Source organism: Bos grunniens, chromosome 12 (assembly GCF_055505025.1).
Source record: "Bos grunniens cultivar Pamir isolate PY7600 chromosome 12, Bosgru_T2T1.0, whole genome shotgun sequence".
Classification (NCBI taxonomy): Eukaryota; Metazoa; Chordata; class Mammalia; order Artiodactyla; family Bovidae; genus Bos; species Bos grunniens.
Window position 1 is genome coordinate 63,030,075 of NC_141176.1, and position 21,173 is coordinate 63,051,247.

At 37.4% G+C, this 21,173-nt stretch overlaps 1 long non-coding RNA gene across 1 annotated transcript; it reads right to left on the reverse strand.

Annotated features, from left to right (window-relative positions):
- Positions 1-280: 280 nt before the first annotated feature.
- Positions 281-6,952, reverse strand: LOC147361828 (uncharacterized). The gene is made up of 2 exons (XR_015137682.1): positions 6,349-6,952; positions 281-1,192 (listed from the first exon to the last, which is right to left on the reverse strand). It is a non-coding gene; the product is annotated as an uncharacterized LOC147361828 (long non-coding RNA).
- Between the last annotated feature and the right edge of the window lie 14,221 nt (positions 6,953-21,173).

Below are 21,173 nucleotides of genomic sequence, written 5' to 3' on the forward strand. Positions count from 1 at the left end.
GAATTTCCAGGGAGACTCCTGAGGCTTCATCCCGCCTTTGCATGCCAAGCCTCCTTCCTCATGACCTTTGCCAGAGGCGGTGCTCGCTCCCGGCATCTCCCCCTTTTTTATGTCTTAAAACAGCCAGAGACAGCTCAGTCTCGAGCTTTTGAATGCTCTGCCGAAGAATCCTGACAATACAAGGAAGAATGATCATGAGAAGCAAAATTAGAACTAAAGATATTAGACAGAATGTTTTTTCCAGAAATAAAGTTAGAGAAGGTGAGAAAAAAGTCATTAGCTGCTCCAGCGGTGGTAAAATCCAGTCGACAGTGTTCCAGGGCCTGTATTTGATTATGAACTTTCCCTAAGTCCAGGCCAATGTCAGAGCTGTTCCAAACACCTGAGATACGATTTTTGATTTTTTCCCATTCATAATCTGTCTCGTTTACCTTTAAAGATGTCACGCATATCCACCGGTAATCAGCGTGGCAAGACAGAGCCATTTTCACTTTTAAAGCCTGTAACTCAGTCCCAATATGCATTATTGCCTCTTCTAAGGCCTCTACTCTCATCTCCAATTTTCTATCTATAACTTTCTGTGTTGCTAGAGTTAAAGAAACATTTTTAGACATGGTATCAACATGTTGGGCAGTATGCACTTGTTGAGTCAATGATATTGCTGCCACAGTAACAGAAGCAATTGCTGCTATTAAAGCTGATATTCCTAAAATAAGTAAGCCCACAGATCGTCGTGATCACATTAAATCTTGTAGTTGTTGTAACACAGCAAGACTATAGTTAACATATCAATAAGTGGTTACATCATAAGATAAGGTGGACATTGTAACACTACAAAGGAGCAAACATTATACTGAGGGTTTAAACAAGATGAGAGCATGCATTGTTCACAAGTCACTACATTGGGTCCACCAGTGAAAGTCACATGTACATTAAGTTTTCCAGAATCATTGGTAAAGAGAAAAACATAAGGAGAGGGTAGACAAGCCAAAGCAGAATAAGTAGAATTATTTTCTGGTTGGAGTTCGCACTGCAGCAGCCCCGTCAGTCTTGCCGGGATCTCGATGTTTATCTTGCCTCCCCTTCCAGCGGGCTCCTCTTTTGTGATCGAAGCAATGGGGGAACTGGATGTCTGGGGGTCTGCAACATGGCGAATCAACCTGTCTTGGATCTAAATTGGAGAATCTGCATCCTGTGGAAAAATACAAGCACATCCTCGACCGCTAGTTAATAAGGGGTCAGGACCCTTCCATTGTCCTGAGAGAAGGTCCTTCCATTTGACTAACGGTTTTGCATTTAATTGCTCCAGGCACCAATGACGAAGCATTGCAATAGTTCCAGCCAGATCAGTATTTAGAATATTTATTACGAAAAGAGCAAATATTTATTACGAAAAGAGCATGTTGCAAGATTTGATGGGGACAGCTATACTTAAACTCCCCTTCTTTTAGTTTTTGAATTTGGATTTTTAATGTTTGATGTGCTCTTTCCACAATGGCCTGTCCCTGGGGATTATAAGGGATGCCTGTATTATGTTTAATTTGAAACTTTATACAAAATTCCTGAAAAGACTTAGAAGTACAAGCAGGAGCATTGTCAGTTTTCAAAGCTTTTGGTAGGCCCAAATATGAAAAACAAGTAAAGAGATGTTGTATTACATCTTTAATTGCTTCCCCTGTACGAGCAGTTGCAATAATAACATGAGAAAAGGTGTCTACAGTTAAAGAACAAAGGAGTTTTCCAAATGAAGAGACATGAGTTACATCCATTTGCCAGAGTACGTTAGGTTTGAGACCGCGAGTATTAACTCCCATAGGTAGACTATTATAAACAGTGGGGCAATATAAGCAAGAACGCACAATTTCTCGAGCAGTCTCTCTGGGAATTTGGAATTGATATCCTAAAGCAGTAGCGTATTGATGATGAAGTAAGTGAGAGGCTCTGGCCTCCTCAGTCACAGTAGCCACTGTATTTCTGGTTAACAAGTTAGCCAAATCATTAAAGGCATTTTAAGGGCCGGGCAATCTGGAATGAGCCCAAATGTGTCCAATGAAAAATATTTTATTTCTTTTCCAAATTTGTTGCTGTAATTTAGTTAACAAATTAAATATGGTAGTTTTATTTTCAGACAAAACCGCAGTTTTAATATGTGGAAACAACCTGACAATATACTGAGAATCAGAATAAAGGTTAAATTCCTCATCTGCAAACATAGCAAAAGCCTCTATGACTGCTGTTATTATAGCGCTTTGAGCTGAAGTTTCTTGTGTTTCTAAAACCTTTTGGTGATTTTTAGTAACTATGGAGGCTTTACCGTTTGCTGACCCATCAGTAAAAACTATCTGAGCATTTGGAATAGGAGATTGTTTACATCTGACAGGAAAAATAACTGGATGTCTGGATATAAAATTCAGCAAAACATGTGAAGGTAAATGATGCAAAAATTTTGACCAAAATAGTTTCTTATAACAATCTGCCAATTTTCAAACATTAGAAGAGCATCAAGTTGTTCCTTATTATATGGAATTACAATTTCTGATGGCTCTTTACCAAATAATTCAATGTTCCGCTTTTTTCCTTTAATATCAAAGTAGCTATCAATCCCGGATAAGAAGCCACTACAGTTTTAGTTTGAGCGGGAAGATGGACCCACTCTAGGGGGCTGTTTTGCTATAAAACCAATTTTTTGTCTGGCCACCCCAATTACCTATGGGGGTTTTATTGCAAAGGAATTATCAAGCAGTTGTCAATTTAATTTTTAAAATTTACATTTTAACAATATAAATTTAGAGATATGTTAATTTAGGTCTAATGTTTAGTTTAGGTCTCTATAAATTTAAATAATAAATGTATAACCTCCTTATCTCATTTTGGTATACAGATATACCTAAATGTAAAATGTATTTATATATGGCAACAAGTATAAACTTATTGACATACAATATATATAAATCAATATACTTAAATTAATCTTATAATTAATATATTAATTCATATATATTACAGCAATACAACACGCACACAGCCAGTACCAACCAACACAAACCAATGTACTGCAATAATACATGTCACACATATATAATTATACAGCATACAGAACATATATCATCACAGCACATCAATCCATACCAATTAATATCAGCCACACACATTATATTACTGCAATATACATTTATACAGTATATATATAATACATATATTGATTTATATACAAATTAAGTAAGTATAGATCTATAAATAGAATTAGGTATACCTTTATTATATTTTATTTATACCCATATCTAATTAGGCAAACTGTAGTTAGGCAAATATATTTATATTACGTATTTATAACAATATATAAAGTATTGTTAATTGTACCACCTGTTGATAACTAAGAAATTGAGAAAACCCTTCTCTGAGTATCTCCTATTTGAGACAGCACGTCCCTCCCCCATAGGGTAAAGGGGAGCGTAGGAACTACATACGGTTGGAAAGTTCCACAGGTATCCTCAAACTGCCAATCTAACATTTTTGAACTTTTAACGACTGTGGGGGCTTGAGGGCAAATGAAACAAAATTTGACCCCTGAAATCTATCAGGGCAACTTGCCAATCATCACTATTTTGTAGAAGACTTGCAGTTGATCCTTATTGAATGGAATTACTATATTTGCTACTCTTTTTTTTTTTTTTAAAAAGTTCCACACTTCTTTTTTCCTCCTTTTATAATTAATTGTGCCACTGAGCTAGGATAAGATAAAACTATTTTTCTTGGGGTCACTGGTAGATGGAACCAATGGGCCTTTTTGTCACAATCACCCTGTAGGTGTATGTTTTATGGCAAGAATAATTTAATCTCATCTTTTGGTAGTATTAATCCTAATTAACTGATCATTTAAAGTCTCATCTACTTTAACAAGAGCCAACTCTGTCTCACTAGTCAACTTAGAACTGGAATTAGGGTCACTTTTTAAGCAATTAAACAAAGGCTTTAAATCTGCAGTAGTCAGTTTTAAATGTGGGCATATCCAATTAATGTCCCCTAATAATTTTTGGAAATCATTTAAAGTTAGTAAACAATCTCTCCGCAGCCTCAAAGGGGCATTACCAGTTTTTAAAACTTTTGGCAGACCTAAATATGAGAAGCAAGTAAAGAGGTGTTGCACAACATGTTTATAAGCTTCTCCAGTTATCGTTTTGTAACCTAAATCTGGTCTATAGCTTTTTAGATGACAAGCAACCATCTAATCTTTGCTTGAATACTTCCAGCAATGGGGAACTCACTACTCTTCAAGGTTTTAAACTCTCCCTCACCTTTTTCTCTACAGCATTCCCACCCCACATACCACTTTCTCTAATCTCAACTCATTTTCAGTAGTTATGTGTTGGCCAGGAGCTGGGTCAGTCTTTCCCAGCAATGTTAAGAGACGTCTGTTCCTGTGTCTAATAGCCCTGACATTTTATTTTCTTGAATTAAAAGATCTTTTAAAGGCCTTGGAGCTGTAATTTCCTGCACCCAAAAGGCTGGATCACTAGATCTAAACGCTCTGTGGCTCTTAGCTTGAGAAGTCAAGTTTTTTCCTGCCTGATAAGGTAAAAGCAAAAACTGTGTTATTCTTTGACCTTTATTAATTTGCACAGTTTTGGTAAGCGGCGAGATCAAAACTATAATTTCTCCAATATAATCAGAATCTACCACACCATATATCACCGAAATTTCTTGAAAAGAAAGCGAGCTACACCCTAGCACAAGTCCTACAATGCCCTCAGGCAGGGGGCCAGCCACTCCCCTTGGAATTGGAGCAGCCGGCATATCAGGGGTTAATATTGTTGCTAAATCCCTTTACCGTCCGCTTTTTTCTTAGCCTGGGTGAGACCCCCCTGAGGGGGTTTTCTCCAAAGAGCGCGCTCTGCATATTGTGCACGCAGTCTGTTTTAAAATCTCCACTGTTCAAAAAACTTTTTATCTTCCTCAGGCTTAGACAACACTTTGAGAGGCTTTGGGGGCAAAGTGGGGAACTCTTGGGCCCTGGAAGGCGCAAACGGAGGCGGCAGCAATGGCCTTAAATCAGAAAGTGGTGGGTAAGTTTTTTTTTTTTTTTTTTTTTTTTTAAGGTTTGCGCAGAGGGGGTGGGGGGGAGGGGGAGCTCGCCAGGGCACCTGGTCACAGCGTCTCTTACAGTCTCTCTCTTCCTCTCTTCCTGCTTTTCTCACTTTTTTCTCCCCCTTCATTTTTCGCTACCCTTCTCTTTCCTTCGTTTCTTTCCCTTTACCCTCTTTCTCTCTTTTTCTTCCCTCCTCCCTCTCTTTCTCTCTGTATCTCTTTTTCTAACTTCCTTTCTTCCTTTCTCAATCTTGCTGCATTCCCTGATTCCTTCCTTCTCTGTTCCTCCTTTTCACTCTTTAGCTTTTTCTCTATCTTTAGATCTTTCTCTATTTTCTTTTTTTTTCTTTTTCACTTTTTTTTTTTCTCTTTTTATTTATTTATTTATTTTTTTGCTTGGGTGAGGCCCCCCTGAGGGGGTTTTCTTCAAGGAGCAGGCTCTGTATATTGTGTATTTTTTAAAAGCTCCTTTGTTTAAAAGAAGTCTTTTTTATCTTTTTCAGCTTTAGGCAATGCTCTGGGAGACTTTGGATGTAAACTGGGGAATTCTTAGGCCCTGGGAGGTGCAAGCGGAGGTGGAGTAGTCACCTTAAATCAGAAATTGTTGGATAAATTTTTAAAGGTTTGTGTAGAGGGGGAGGGGGCTCGTCAGGGCGCCCGGCCGCAGCGTCCTGTAAGCCCTCTCCTTCCTCCGGAGGTAGAGCACAGTCTCCCTCCTTTTCTTCGTCAATGGCAGAAAATATGATCTGCGCAGAAGGTGGAGACCCACTACCATCCACCGCTATAGCCTCTCCCATAGGCTATCCCACAGCCTCATGATGAGGGTCCAGAACATTTTTAATCATATTTATAGGATAAGTTTTTAGTTGTTTTTTACCTTCACCCAAGTATCTAAATTAACAGTAGCCTCTTTAACAGTTTCAAGATTACTTGTATAAAGAGTTGCCATTCTTAGTTTCAGTGTTACCCATGTCAGAAAATTAAGTATAATAGAAGATAAAGCTTTTAGCTTTTAAAAGATCAGGCTTTTCTTTGGCCTTTTAACTCTAGAAACCAGGTTTTCTCTCAAACCCCTTTGACACTTTCAATAAAAACCGGGTTTTCTCTCAAACCCTTTAACACTTCCCACCACTACTCGCCCTGTCTGTCCTACAGGGGGGTCCGCGGCACCCTGGGTGGGGGCCTATCCATCCCGTAAATTGAACACTTTCTCAACACTTTTTCAATTCAACACTTTCTCAACACTTTTTCTGAGGTACCTACCTTCGAATCAGCCTGTTCGGGCGCCACTTGCCGGGGACCAGCCCCGGCTGAACCAGGGTATTCGAAGGAGAGACGGCGTAGGCGAAGATCAGGAAACAATTGCTTAATTAAACGTTAATTAAGGATATAAAGAGTAATAGAATGAGGATAGCTCAGTAGGAAAATTCAGTGGAGAAAAGAGGCTGAGATAAGGATAGCTCAGTGAGGAAATTCAGTGTAGAAAAGAGGCTGAATAATTCAGCCAGAAGGTAAGAGAAAGAACGACATGGTGAGACCAAGTTTCGGTGAACAAGGCCCGCACTTTATTTTCCAAAGTAGTTTTTATACCTTAAGTTATGCATAGAGGATAATGGGGGAAGGGGTAGAGTCATGCAGTAAGCCAGGCTTTCTTCCTGCAAACATATCATATGCAAAAGTTTAGGTGATTTGCATCATCTTCTGGCCCGGAGGCCTTTTTCTCTAAAGGTGATTATTCTCAAGTCAGGCGCCAGCCTCCAAAAAGCATTAGATAAAGTTGCATTCCTACAGAGCAAAGGTGTGGTGGGCTATAACAAGAAAAAGAATTAACTCAAGGGTCCCAGGTTACAAACATTAAAGCGACTACTTACACCAACTATATTAATCAATACACTGCCAGGGACACAGCAGGTAAGGGATATGGAAACTTAGCAGCAAACATTGGCTCAACAAGTGAAAATCCCTTCACCAATACAATTTCTAATCAATCTTTTAACTACTCAAAAGAATCTGTGTTTAGACAGTTTAGAACATCTCCTGCCTCTCACAGTTGGGAGGCTCTGAACAATCACATGTGGCCGGAAAAACCTATTCAAGCAGGCTAGAGGATTTCCAAAGGAGTTTGTAGGTTAAACACTGTCACACCCAGGAATTATTAACTGGAGCTGTAAGCTAACTCTTTTTTTAGAGAGGTCGTGGGGGACAGCCCCCCGTAAAGTCAGAGGTGTAGGTGAAAGCACAAAGCAGAAAGTAGGCAGACTCTGGTTTTGGGGGTAGATTGCTCGAGAATTTCCAGGGAGACTCCTGAGGCTTCATCCCGCCTTTGCATGCCAAGCCTCCTTCCTCATGACCTTTGCCAGAGGCGGTGCTCGCTCCCCGCACCAGATATTAGAAAAGACACAAGCAGAAGGATGAAAAAGTATCATAAAAGAATGTAACTCAGGCACATCCAGTTGGAAGAGATGCACAGAGTAAGGCATGGGGAAAGGGTACAGAGTACCCATGCCCTTTCCAAGTGCTCCACTCTCCTTAAATTTCTATATATTCACCAACCTGAAAACTCTCTGAACCTAGTCCTTTTGTTTGGTTTTGTTTTTAATGGAGGCTTCATTATGCAGGTATGATTGATCAAATCATTGATCAATTTTTTTTTTTACTTTTACTTCTTCTGCATGCTCCTCTGCATTTATCATGAAAATATGTCTAGATGAGTTTTCTTAAAGAAGATGGACCAAGTGAGGCAGAACTGAAGGGTTTAATCAAGGCCCAATGTGATTTATAATAAGAAATATATATTTGTCCCATTTCTGACACAGAGCTCCTAAAACCCTTATGATTTCCTAAGTGGTGAGAACCATACGAGTATATTTTGTTATAAATCAGGTGACTTCTGGAAAGTACCTAAGAATGGGGGGTGGCTGCCTGGAGAGCCAACCATGTGATTATAGGGTCAGAGGTTTCAGTCCTACCCACTGACCTCTGGGAAGGGGAAAGGATGGGAGGTTGAATCAACTGCCAGTGGTCAATGATTTGATCAATCATACCTGCATAATGAAGCTTCCATTAAAAACAAAACCAAACAAAAGGACTAGGTTCAGAGAGTTTTCAGGTTGGTGAATATATAGAAATTTAAGGAGAGTGGAGCACTTGGAAAGGGCATGGGTACTCTGCACCCTTTCCCCATGCCTTACTCTGTGCATCTCTTCCAACTGGATGTGCCTGAGTTACATCCTTTTATGATAAACTGGCACTCTAGTATGCAAAATGGTTCTGAGTTCTCTGATCTGCTCCAGCAAATTAACTGAACCCAAGATGGGGGTTTTTGGAACCTCTGTTCTACAACTGATCAGTCAGAAGCACGGGAGATAACTTGGAATTACTAGAGCAGACTGAAATGGTAGGAGTGGAAGGCAGCAGTCTTATAGGACTGGGCCCTTAACCTGTGGGATCAGATGCTATTTCCAGATGGATAGAGTCAGAATTGGAGAAGGCAATGGCAACCCACTCCAGTACTCGAGCCTGGAGAATCCCATGGACAGACGAGCCCGGTGGGCTGCAGTCCATGGGGTCGCTAGGAGTCGGACACGACTGAGTGATTTCACTTTCACCTTTCATGCATTGGAGAAGGAAATGGCAACCCACTCCAGTGTTCTTGCCTGGAGAATCCCAGGGACGGGGGAGCCTGGTGGGCTGCCGTCTACTGGGTCGCACAGAGTCGGACACGACTGAAGCGACTTAGCAGCAGCAGCAGCAGCAGCAGCAGCAGCAGAGTCAGAATTGGAGCTTTCCAGGTGGTGCTAGTGGTAAAGAACCTGCCTGTCAAAGCAGGAGATGAAGGAGACGTGGGTTCAATCTGTATGTCAGGAAGATCCCCTGGAGGAGGGCATGACAACCCACTCCAGTATTCTTGCCTGGAGAATCCCCATGGACAGAGGTGCCTTGTGGGTATAGTTCATAGGGTCACAAAGAGTCAGACATGACGGAAGTGACTGAGCATGCAGGCGTGCAGTGTCAGAATTGAGTTATTTGGTGGTGTGGGGGTAAAACCACTACCACTGGATTTGGAATGCTATTTACTACCATTCTAAGCAGTCATCTGTCAGCATAGTCTCTCAGCCATCTTGCGTCTCTCAGTTATCTCTCATCTTGCCATCTGACTAAGAGATAGGAACAAGCCCAGATCAGGCTAGCGTTAGTCTACAGAAGTGCTCCTTGCATTCCTACTGAAAAAGCAGCTGGGATATGTGTAAAAAGCACATTGATATACATTTTTGGATGTAACCCTGGCAGCAATCTCTCTTCTTCCTGAAGTAAGCAAGAGACTTAGCTTAAATGATATCAGGTTAAAGACATGTCCAAGATGTCAGATTTAGTTTGCTTCATATACATTTGAGTCCTAAAAAAAAAAAGTCTGCTATTTCTCCCTTTCCTCTTCTTTATCTGTTTCTTACTTTCCTTTTCTTTCTTTTTTCCTCCCTTTCAATGAATAATTAACAACTTGGCCTCCATAGTATTAAACAAAAATCCCTCCACAATTAAACCTTAAAATCATGGTTGGAATCAACTCTACAATATATTTTACACAAAATGCCCCATGGTATTATGCTTAAACTTAAAAATAACTAGTGAATGCCCATAAGTTAAATTATGAAGAGAGAAAAACAATATTTTCACAAGTGTATGTAAATACTTTAAATACATTATTAATGCATTTAAAAACAACCAATCACTTTTGGGAGATAATAATTAATATAGAGAGTAAATATATTTGGAAGGCAGTTTCATTTAATTAAATTGATACTGAATACATTCAGCCATTACATTACTAAGCATGTTAAAAACCTACATTTTACTATGCAAAGTAACTGTATTTGAATAAGCAAGAATATAAGAAAGACTTTATTTAGATCTCCCCATTTTGTTTTACATTTTGGGGAACTAAGCCTACTTGGTATACTGACAAAGAGGTGATTATTTTTTCTTATAAAATATTTATTTTATTTCTTCCTACATTCAAAGATTATATTTAAGGAATAAAAGGCAGAAATAAGTGTAGAGCTTTTTTCTTGTATTATTTTAAAAATCCACATTTTTAAAATTCATAAATACTGGTTATTTTCTAGGATTTACAGAGAATTTTTAAAGGTTAATTTACACATACACAGACATATAATACACATACAATATACATATGTAATATACTACTACGTGGGAAAGAGAGTGCTATTAAACATCACATTCAGCTCTCAATTAACAAAGTATTCTTGTAATGAAAATTTTGTTTCATAAAATTTATTTTATAAATACCACTACCATAAAAAATCCTTTCGAGATAAACAATTACTCCTCTCTCATTCAGCCCCTCCTCTCCATGTGCCATACACATGCTATACAGATTAAGTTTTAAAAGACCATGATTACTTGTTTCTGATTTACACTTAAATCAAAAAATTTGAGTAAAGATATGCTCTATAGCAATGCATAAACTGCTGTTTCTTAAGATTTTTCTCTGAATGTACAAAATCTGGATATATACCTCCCATGAAATTTTGTTCTGAAAAGAAGTAATTTGGTAACTACACCCCACTAGCCTAAGAACATATGAGGCTTCCTAAAGCAGTTTTACTTCTGCTGGTTAAAAGAAAATATATAATAACTGTAATACAACAGGAACTGTGCTGGGCCCTGGAAGTGTAGAGATGAAATACAAAAAACATTCTCCCCGTAGGATGTCACAGCCTCAGGAGGAAAGCAGACAGGCACTCACAATTATAATGGACAAAAATACATATTATATTTGAAGAACTCAACACGCTGTATAGGAACTCTTTCCACCAAGAGAGATCTTACTGAAGCAATTAGTCACTTGGAATTGAGAGAGAGAAAGAGAAGGCAAGACAACATAGAAGTTGGCTTCATTCACCAAGATGTGAACTAAATGTAGGTCCAGACTTTAAATGTGAATTTTGAGAAGGAAAATGACCTAGAACTTTGTCAAAGGATTGTTATTTCATATTATTTTTTATGTGATTAGGTTTACTCATCCACAGAGAGTGCAAAGAACTATAAAGGGTGGAGAGGTAGAATTCTGTTTTCAATATCTTTAAGTAGCTATCCTGTGTAAGCCAAATAGAGATATAATGCAAATAATAATAAAAAAAAATTATAAAATTTATGTAGAAATAATACCATGTGGTGGCTTAGTGATATCATGCACAACTGTTTCATGGACTCATGCAGCTGGAAGAGGGAGAACAATCATTGAATTTAACCACTTCATACATTATAGACTACTTGAGAAATTAATAATTTGCCCAAGGTCAAGCAATGCGTCTTCTTGGTTTTTGGTTCAATTTGTCCACTTTCTGACTCTAATGGGAGCTCAGAGGTAAAAGAGAAGTAATCCTATCTCATCTGGAGGAAGAAAAAAAAGGAAGCAAATATTTTTCAGAAGTCTTATTTGGCCTGTAATTTTACTGCCTTCTCCATTATGCTTCAGAGAATCTGACATAGAAGCTTTGAAAGCAGTGAGTTCTGAACACAAAAATAGAATGTCTATGGTTTTATTCATATTTAGGAGCAGCAGTTTGAAGGAAGTGAAGCTGCAGCTGTACTTTTCCACGTTACTTAGCAACTGGTATGAGTCAAGAAAAATCATTGAAACTCACAGGCACTAGTGGGAGCACGACAAATGCCATAAAAAAAAAAAAAAAAATCCTACAGGGTGGATCTACCTGTCGACTTTCAACATGCTATTAAGCAATAAAATAAGGTCATTCCTACATTAATGATGTAAATTCAATTTTAAAGGCTGGCAGTGACTGCATAGGGAGGCTTCCACAGGCACAGTGCCTGTCAGATAGATTCTCTTGTCAGATTTATTAAATTGAATTATTAGGCAAATATTTCTGGTCTGAAACATTGATTTACTTTACAGAAGATAAGTTTGCACGATTTCATTGATGTATTTTGGGGAAAACTTATTAATAGTGTGTTTATGGTTTGCCAAAATGAAAAATAGGAAATGTTTTAAGATATTTAAAGTGTCTTAAAAATCACTATATCTAAATATGCACAACTAAAATGCAACAGACTTTTAGGTAAGAAGAAATAAAGGCTAAAAAATGAGATATAATATAAAAAATTCAAGAAGGAACAAGGGGAATCATAATGTATGACTTAGTTGATATTTAGAAAAGCATTTTGCTTTCGAAAGTAAGAAATGCTTTCTGAAAACACAGAGGAAGAAATTATTTCCAAATAGGACACTATAATATTTAAAATTTGAGAGCATCACAGATTACATGGAAAAATACCTACTATGAAATAATTTTTAAAATCCTAGAAAGAAAATGTTTCAGCAAATTTTGTAGGGACCCAAAATATATTGGATTTGTTTATACTGTCACACAGAGAGAGTTTACCTGAAAACATAAATTATAAAAAGTTAAAAGGTGTTATTTCAGCGATTGTGATCTACAAACATTTTATATCAATAAAACTTGTCAACAACTTACACTAAGCTTTTTCTTTCTCCAAATGCAAAGCAGATGGGCCATTCCAAAATCAGTCTCTGAGCTATCCACAGCCCTCTTTCATCACTGCCTTCACTTCACCAGATAACAAGTGTTGGCCCCATCTTTTGCTATCTGAACTGCAAAAATAGCCTTCTAGTGATAGCACTACTGCTTTCCCTAACGTCCTTCAGAAATCTCCACAAAGAGTCAGAGTCATGTTCATAAGATTTATCATATACATATTGGGCAGATCCGCTGGAGAAGAGAATGGCAACCTACTCCAGTATTCTTGCCTGGAAAATCCCACGGACAGAGAAGCCTTGTGGGCTATAGACCATGGGATCGCAGAGTTGGACAAGACTGATCGACTTAGCACACACACATATACATATCATTAGATCAATCACTTCCTTTTGATTGCTTCAGATGTTCTGTATAGCTCTCTAACTTCATCTCATAAACCACTTACTAAGCTTAGCTATTCAGCCTTTTTTATTTTATTCTAGAATCCCTCAGGATCTGGATGTAGGTTTAAAATTACTTTTCACTATTATTTTTAATTCCTTCCAACACGTGCATTCAGATTTTCCCTACAAACAGCCTCACTTTACCTCAGGGACTATTTTATTTGCTGTTCTCTCTGACTGGTATATTTCTACCCTATATTCCTGAAGATAGGGTCTCAACTAAAATATTTACTCTTTAGAGATTTCTCCATCCCTCCAAATTCTAAACAGGTTCTTCTCCTAAATAGCTACTGTAAAATATGTTGTTGTTTAGTCACTCAGTCCTGTCTGACTCTTTGCAACCTCATGGACTTCAGCCCACCAAGCTGCTCCGTTCATGGAATTCTCCAGGCAAGAACACTGGGGTAGATTGCCATTTCCTTTTCCAGGGGATCTTCCTGATCCTAGTATCAAACCCATGTCTCCTACATTGGCAGGTGGATTCTTTATCACTGAGCCACCAGGGAAGCCCACTGTATTACATATACCACTTTTTAACTTATTTTTGAACATACTGATGTCATACTAAATTATTTATTTTTACTTGTTTATTGTCCCTATGCCCCTATCAATTTGCAAGGATCTTGAAAATAGCGTTTTCTTAGGAATGGTTCACTGTTATCAAGAATCTATGAGTTGCACATTTTGCATTAATAAATGTTAGATGAATACATGACTAGTGATTAATACATTCATTGGTAGAGTGGAAATAGACAATAATGCATAGGACATGATATGAAATGAAAGAAGTAGACAAAAAAGAATATAAGAACATTTAAATGCTGGCTTTCAAACTGTAGGCACAGAACAGTTGTTCTCATGCGCAAAGGAAGCTTTAGGGCTAGGTCCTGATGACTCAGGCTCTTTTCTCCATCGGGGCAAATGCAGAAACCTTGTGTTGAGATGACAGCATCATAAAATGTTGGTGACTTTTATCAGCTTATATTCATTAAGTGGCCACAGGAGAAAGAAATGTGTTTTGCTTTGTTAAGAAGTTAAATATGTGTCCTGAATTCATAAATCTGCAGACAGACTTTGCAGAGTCAACCCATCCATCTAAATTATACACAAAATGTTGAGTGTACATGTATTTCTCTGAGAAGAGTACTCATAGTTTTGTCGGAACTTCAAAGGGATCCTTCATCTCTTTGTTGTCATGATAGCCTCTTGCAAACTCACAAAATAAGCAAACTAAACAAAGGTCAGAACAAAGACAAGACACCTTTGTTTATATATGTAGAAGAATTTCACACCAAGTTAGAATGAGTGACATGAAATTAAATTAAATTAAAATCCCAGTTGCATTACTAATCTTCAAAGTCCTCCTAGGGTACATATTTGGTATATTTTATCTTCAGATATGCAGTTGCTACACTCCATAGGCACAGAGTGTGCCTTTAGTTCCTTTAGAGGAACTAAAGAAGCTCTTGATGAGGGTGAAAGAGGAGAGCTAAAAAGCTGGCTTGAAACTCAACATTAAAAAAAAAAATAAGATCATGGTATCTGGTCCCATCACTTCATGACAAATAGATGGGGGAAATGTGGAAATAGTGACGGATTTAATTTTCTTGGGTTCCAAAATTGCTGGGGATGGTGATGCAGCCATGAAATTAAAAGATGTTTGCTCCTTGGAGCAAAGTTTTACCAGCAGTCATGTACAGATAAGAGAGTTGGACCATAAAGTAAGGCTGAGCACCAGAGAATTGATGCTTTTGAACTATGTTGCTGGAGAAGACCCTTGAGAGTCCTTGGACTGCAAGGAGATCAAACAAGTCAATCCTAAAGGAAATTAACCCTGAGTATTCATTGGTAGGATTGATGCTGAAGCTGAAACTCTGATACTCTGGTCACCTGATGTGAAGAGCTGACTCACTGGAAAAGACCCTGATTCTAGGAAAGATGAAGATAAAAGAAGGGTGTGGCGGAGGATGAGATGGTTAGATAGCATCATCAACTCAATGGATACGAATTTGAGCAAACTCTGAGAGCTAGTGGAGGACAGAGAGCCTGGCATGTTGCAGTTCACCGGGTCACAAAGATTCAGACATGGCTTAGCTACTGAAGAACAACAACATATTTTATTTGTTTCAGAGAGAGCATCTTCTGCATTTAATCATTTGCATTTAACATTATGAAGTACTGAGGTTCTGAAACTAATTCATCTCTTTGCAAAGAATTTAATAATATTACTCTAATGAAAAAAAAATCACAGAGGATAGGAAACCTCATGTGCCCAGTATATTCATTTATTTAGAATACTAGAGACAATAGGGGTTGTGACTAAGACCACAGTTTCCAAAACAGATCATGGATTTGAATCCTGCTTAACATATAATTATGACCTTAAATGAATTACTTTATAGTCTTGTGCTGCACTTTCCTCATCTGTCGAATTAGCAATGCAACATTGCTTGTTTGTAATTATTGTGAGAATTTAGTATAGAGAAGCTGGAGGTGTGGCATATATCAAGTATGAGAGTTCTCATTTTGTATGGTTCTGATATGCAAATAACATCAAAACCCCAAAACACAGTTCATATTTCAGTTTCTGTGCTGTATTAAGTATTTGCTTAAGTACAGTGATACTTAAGTATTAAGTATTTGCATTAAGTATTAATGTATTTGCATTAAATACACTCTTCACCACTTACTCTTCAGTACACAAATCACTATAGAAACAACAGACATGGATCATGATCAGTGACCATCCACACTGCTTCTTTCAAAGCCTGTGATGATTGGTCCCTCCACATCTGTTATTCAGTTCACTCACAGGAAGCAAACCATTTAGTTGGGTCTCTTCCTCTGGCTGAAAGAAACCATGTGCCATTATAAAAATGGATAATTGAAAGAGAAAATTGGACAACAAAGAGGAAACCAGCAAATAAATGCAAAGCAAAAAACACACTGAAATTAGAATCGTAATGTAAATAAAGTTTCAGGAAATAGTTATTAATATATATGAATAAAATGGTTGTAAAAAAAAAAAAAGGATGAAGATAGCCCAGAGGAAGTATGGTTGGCAAAAACCACCATGTTAAAGAAATTCTCAGAGGCATTTCAGAACATTGAATGCAAAAAGGATGAACTGTTGGAAACTGATCCCAATTTAGAAAGGAAAATAACAATTTGCCAAGGCACAGAGAGGAAGCTTACTCTGGGTCATATATTAAACAATGTGAAGTAAAACTGCTCCTGATAAGTTTTTCATAAAGAGCTAAAATATTGATTCTCAACTTTTCAATGTTTTAAATCACAATCTACTAAATAAATGTCAATTTTACTAATTCTACTTTCCTAAAAATATGCAACTAATAGTAAGAGTTTTAAGTGTTTTGACCAAAAAAAATAAATAAATAAATAAAGGTCATAGGATATCTGTAATATTTCCCATGGAAGATGATTTCTTTGTATGATTTCAGCTTATATGGTAATTTTTATAGTGTGACACTACCATGCAAAGAGCTGCATTATTAAATAAAATCTAGCTATATATAATCAATATAATTTTATTATACCATTATCATCTGCCTTAGCCATTTTTAAGCTTTTTTCCCCCTACTGTTGGATTTCATCTTGCTTGTGCAGATTTGCAAAAGTACTTTGTTAATTAAAGTACCTAACCTTTTTTTGCCAACAAAGGTTCATCTAGTCAAGGCTATGGTTTTTCCTGTGGTCATGTATGGATGTGAGAGTTGGACTGTGAAGAAGGCTGAGCGCCAAAGAATTGATGCTTTTGAACTGTGGTGTTGGAGAAGACTCTTGAGAGTCCCTTGGACTGCAAAGAGATCCAACCAGCCCATTCTGAAGGAGATCAGCCCTGGGACCTCTTTGGAAGGAATGATGCTAAAGCTGAAACTCCAGTACTTTGGCCACCTCATGCTTAGAGTTGACTCATTGGAAAAGACTCTGTTGCTGGGAGGGATTGGGGGCAGGAGGAGAAGGGGACGACAGAGGATGAGATGTCTGGATGGCATCACTGACTCAATGGACGTGAGTCTGGGTGAACTCTGGGAGTTGGTGATAGACAGGGAGGTCTGGTGTGCTGCGATTCATGGGGTTGCAAAGAGTCGGACACAACTGAGCGACTGAACTGAACTGAACTGAACCTTTTTCTGTTAAAATAATTAAAAACACATTCCCTTTTCAGATGTTAGCTCATTCTTGAGCTTGAGCATGGCATTTTTTAATGTAGAAATTTAGAAATTTTAATTAATGACATTGTTTAGACTTTCCTTTTTAGCTTCTGTACTAGGTATACTAGTTAGAAAGTGATTGAGAAATTAACCTCTAAATTTCTTATTTTATTATCTATAGAGATTAATACTTACCTCCCACAGTTATTATGAGAATTAAATGTGTATAAATATGCTAGCCTTATAACATGCTGTCTCATAGGAAGAATTATATATCAAAGTTATTTCTATTATTAGTAAGTATAAGTTAATCTATTAGACATTGAATTAGAGCTAAAATTTTCTTAAAAGGCTCACAGACTCCTGGGAGACAGAAGAGTGACGGAGCTTTACGAGTGGTAAGGGTTAGGACTGAGATAAAAAGCACATGGGCCTAACGCAGCATCCATGATCATGAGCCAATCCATATGGCTGGCACCAGAAAAGTGATCCCAGAGAAGGTGATGCTGCTGCTACTGCTGCTAAGTCTCTTCAGTTGTGTCCAACTATGAAGGTGATAATCACACTTAAACGAAGTTAAAAAAAAAAAAAGACTTTAAAAAATTGTGACAATAGGATGTGCAAAGAGAAAATGTGTAAACAAAGAATGACAAAATTTGGAAAGTACATGTGGTTGAGGATGACAAAGTAAAGTATCTGAGTGTTGGAATTAATGCTCCAAACGCTCCAGTAAATAAATAAAAGGCTGCATTATACAGTGTCAGGTAAATCATTATAGGGACAACTGAAAGATTTTGAACAGAGGATGATTAAAGACATATTTTCAATTTAGAAAAATCAACCTGGACATCAAAAGAAGATTGATTCAAGTAAAAACAAGACAGAGCAGAACTAGGATGTCAGAAGCAGCTGGAGGAATGATCAACATTAAAGATGATGGGAACCTGAATGAAGGCAGTAGTAATGGCTATGTGGACAGGGGAGGAACTGGGGAGATAATAAGAAAGTAAACTTATAGACTTGACTGAACTCAAAGGTGAATTCCTAAGAGGAAAGATCTGATTATGGAATTTAGTAGCATCCAATGTTATTAAAATATATGATCCTTTTTTTTTTTTTTTTTAAAAATACTACTTTTAAAAGTAGGTTTAGCAGTATCTCTTTTATTTCAACTATATGCCACATATTTAACTACAGACAAAGACATTTTCCTATAAAGATAACCCGGAGGAATTTTTCTAGAAAAAGTGATGAATTGCATAACAGCACTTTATCTCAAAAGGTTTAAGTTTCTATAACAAAGAAATTCTCAGCTCTTGAGAACAGAGTGTGACATTCTGGGGACATCTGATTCATTTGCATCTCAACGCCCTTTTCATGAGGACCCCCAGGAGAAAGTAGTGTCTGACTTTAGTATGAGGTATAGTGTAGTTCTCCTTAGCAATTGTTTTGTTCCCATCTCATGGATGTTGTAAATTTTACAACTTAAAAGCTTTTTAATTTGTAAGTCAGATCTATTTTTGTGGCTTATCTATGGTAAACTTGTGGGTTATTATGACATTTTCTCCCTTTTTTGCAATTCCGTTCAGTTCCTACATCCTTTTTTTTTTTTTTTTTCCTGAAATGGCACTCTTACCTTTTCATTTTATGCATCCTTTTAAGATAGCTAAAATAATTTTGGGAACAATATGTGACATGCATAACAGATAAAAATCATTCCCATGGCTTGATTCTTTCTGCACTGAGAAAGGTGTTTTCTATTCATTAAAGGTTGAAGGGTCCTTTTTATCCCTTCTGTACATTCTGTCAAATCCTCCCATGCAGGATCACATTCCAAGAGTTGATGCTTTGGACATAAACTTTACAGAAAAGTACCTGAGGTACACAGTTACTACCTGTATGACTCTGAAAGCTTTATCCAGTTCCTTCCAAGAAGTATGTTTCAGAAAATGATGGATGTTTTTTGATAAACGTGAAGGAGAACAGCCACTGGAGGTGCTCACCTACTATGGAGACCTACACCCTTCCTCTCTATGTAATCAAACTCTGGGCTGCCCCCTCTCAGTTAATAAGGCTGAGGTATAAGTGTGTATTAAAGCAAAAGTCTCACTGATACCACTGTTTTACATTTTTTGGGTATTGCTAAATGTTCCTCACAAAACTACTGAGAATTTCAAACTTACCATGGTATGGAATAGTGATTTAATTAAAAAGCATTTCTGCTTTGATAACTTAGCTGTCTTTAAAAATCACATTCCTTACTTCTGTTTTTTGGCTACATAGGAGCTAAAAGAGAACATATTTGAAAATCTTTGAAATATAATTGATGGTGACAGAGAAAATAATATAGCTTTGAACTGGAGCAGAAAAATGACAAATCTATTACATGGGATTTTTTTCTTACTCTCCATCTGTAGGTATTTGGTCCTAATATGGATATAATTCACATAAAGACAGCATTGTGATACAACTATTAGGGCTTAAAAGTCTGCTACTAGAAAGTGAAACGTACATTGTGAACGACATGAGAGTGCAAGAGACCCTCTTAAGAAAATTGTGACATTTTCTTCCAATGTACTGTCTTTAGGGTAGAATATGCTCCATTTATATTTTACCTTCTCAGGGTTAAAAAAAAATGGTTGGAAATAAAATAAGTTGGAAACAAGTTCTATTCTGTTCTCAGTACTAGAGCTTGCTAAACTTATTCTCTTAATTAAGAATGAAGATGAGTGAAATAAATTGTTTCCATTTTTGGCATATTACCTTCTTTACATCAAAGTACAATTTCTTACATTTGTTTTATAAAAGATGAAATGAATGATACATGATGATATATTAATTGGTGTGGCATTTAAATGAGCTCCTCTACCACAGGAAAAAATAAAGAAAGTAAAAAAAAAAAAATCTCTAAAAATGGGTTCTGGTAGAAGGTCATATGGCAAACTAAATGGTCTCTCTTCACCAGAAGCATGAGTTTTCAAGGGATTTGGGTTATTTTTCTTATTTATTAGTATCTAGATAAAGTAATGGGTCTTGTAGCCACAGCTTTTCTATGTTAAACTCTGATTTTTTTCTAAAATAGTTAACCAAAGTAAGTTAAAATAATATGCTTAAAGGCTTCTGAGATATATGTGAGAATTCTAGAACATGATGGCTGAACTTGGTACCATTCTCTTCTGATTCCAATTCTATGGCACTTCCCTTTTATCACAAAACAAACTCTAACAATCTTTGGGCAGTTTGGTGCAACTGTAGCATGGATAAAACTGGTGAAGAACAACTTCATAAAGGCATTAGTTGGGTTGGAAAACAAATCATCCAATTAAAAAAAGAAAAGTATAAATGGCTGTTGAGTTTATGAGTTTAGTCTTTCCTGCTTTGACACTGAGAGAATATAGGGATTTCGGAGAGCAGTAAAGTTTTCTCTGGGGCCTGTGTAGGCAGCTAACAGCCTGCTCTTAAATGCAAGGAGCTAGAGCCAAACTCCATTGTCTTCGAAATTGCAGGGTTTCCACAGCAAGGGGTACTCTCTTCAACAGACCCAAGTTTCCAGGAGCCCACCCTCCAAATAACAGCCCACCAAAGGCACCCCAGTACCAAAGAGAGGGTAAACAGGCACAGTAATCAGAACATACACTCCGTGAAACCAAAGTATTTAATGAGAGAAGGACTGAATAAAACAAGGAGCAGGGGGTGGGGGGAAGACAGGAAAAGAAAATGAGATCAGTGAGCAGCACAAAAATCCAAAACTCAAACCAAAACAGAAAACAAAAAAACACACTGCCACATCCTAGCAATCAGTTCAGTTCAGTCGCTCAGTCGTGTCTGACTCTTTGTGACCCCATGAACCGCAGCATGCCAGGCCTCCCTGTCCATCACCAACTCCTGGAGTCTGCCCAAACCCATGTCCATTGAGTCGGTGATGCCAT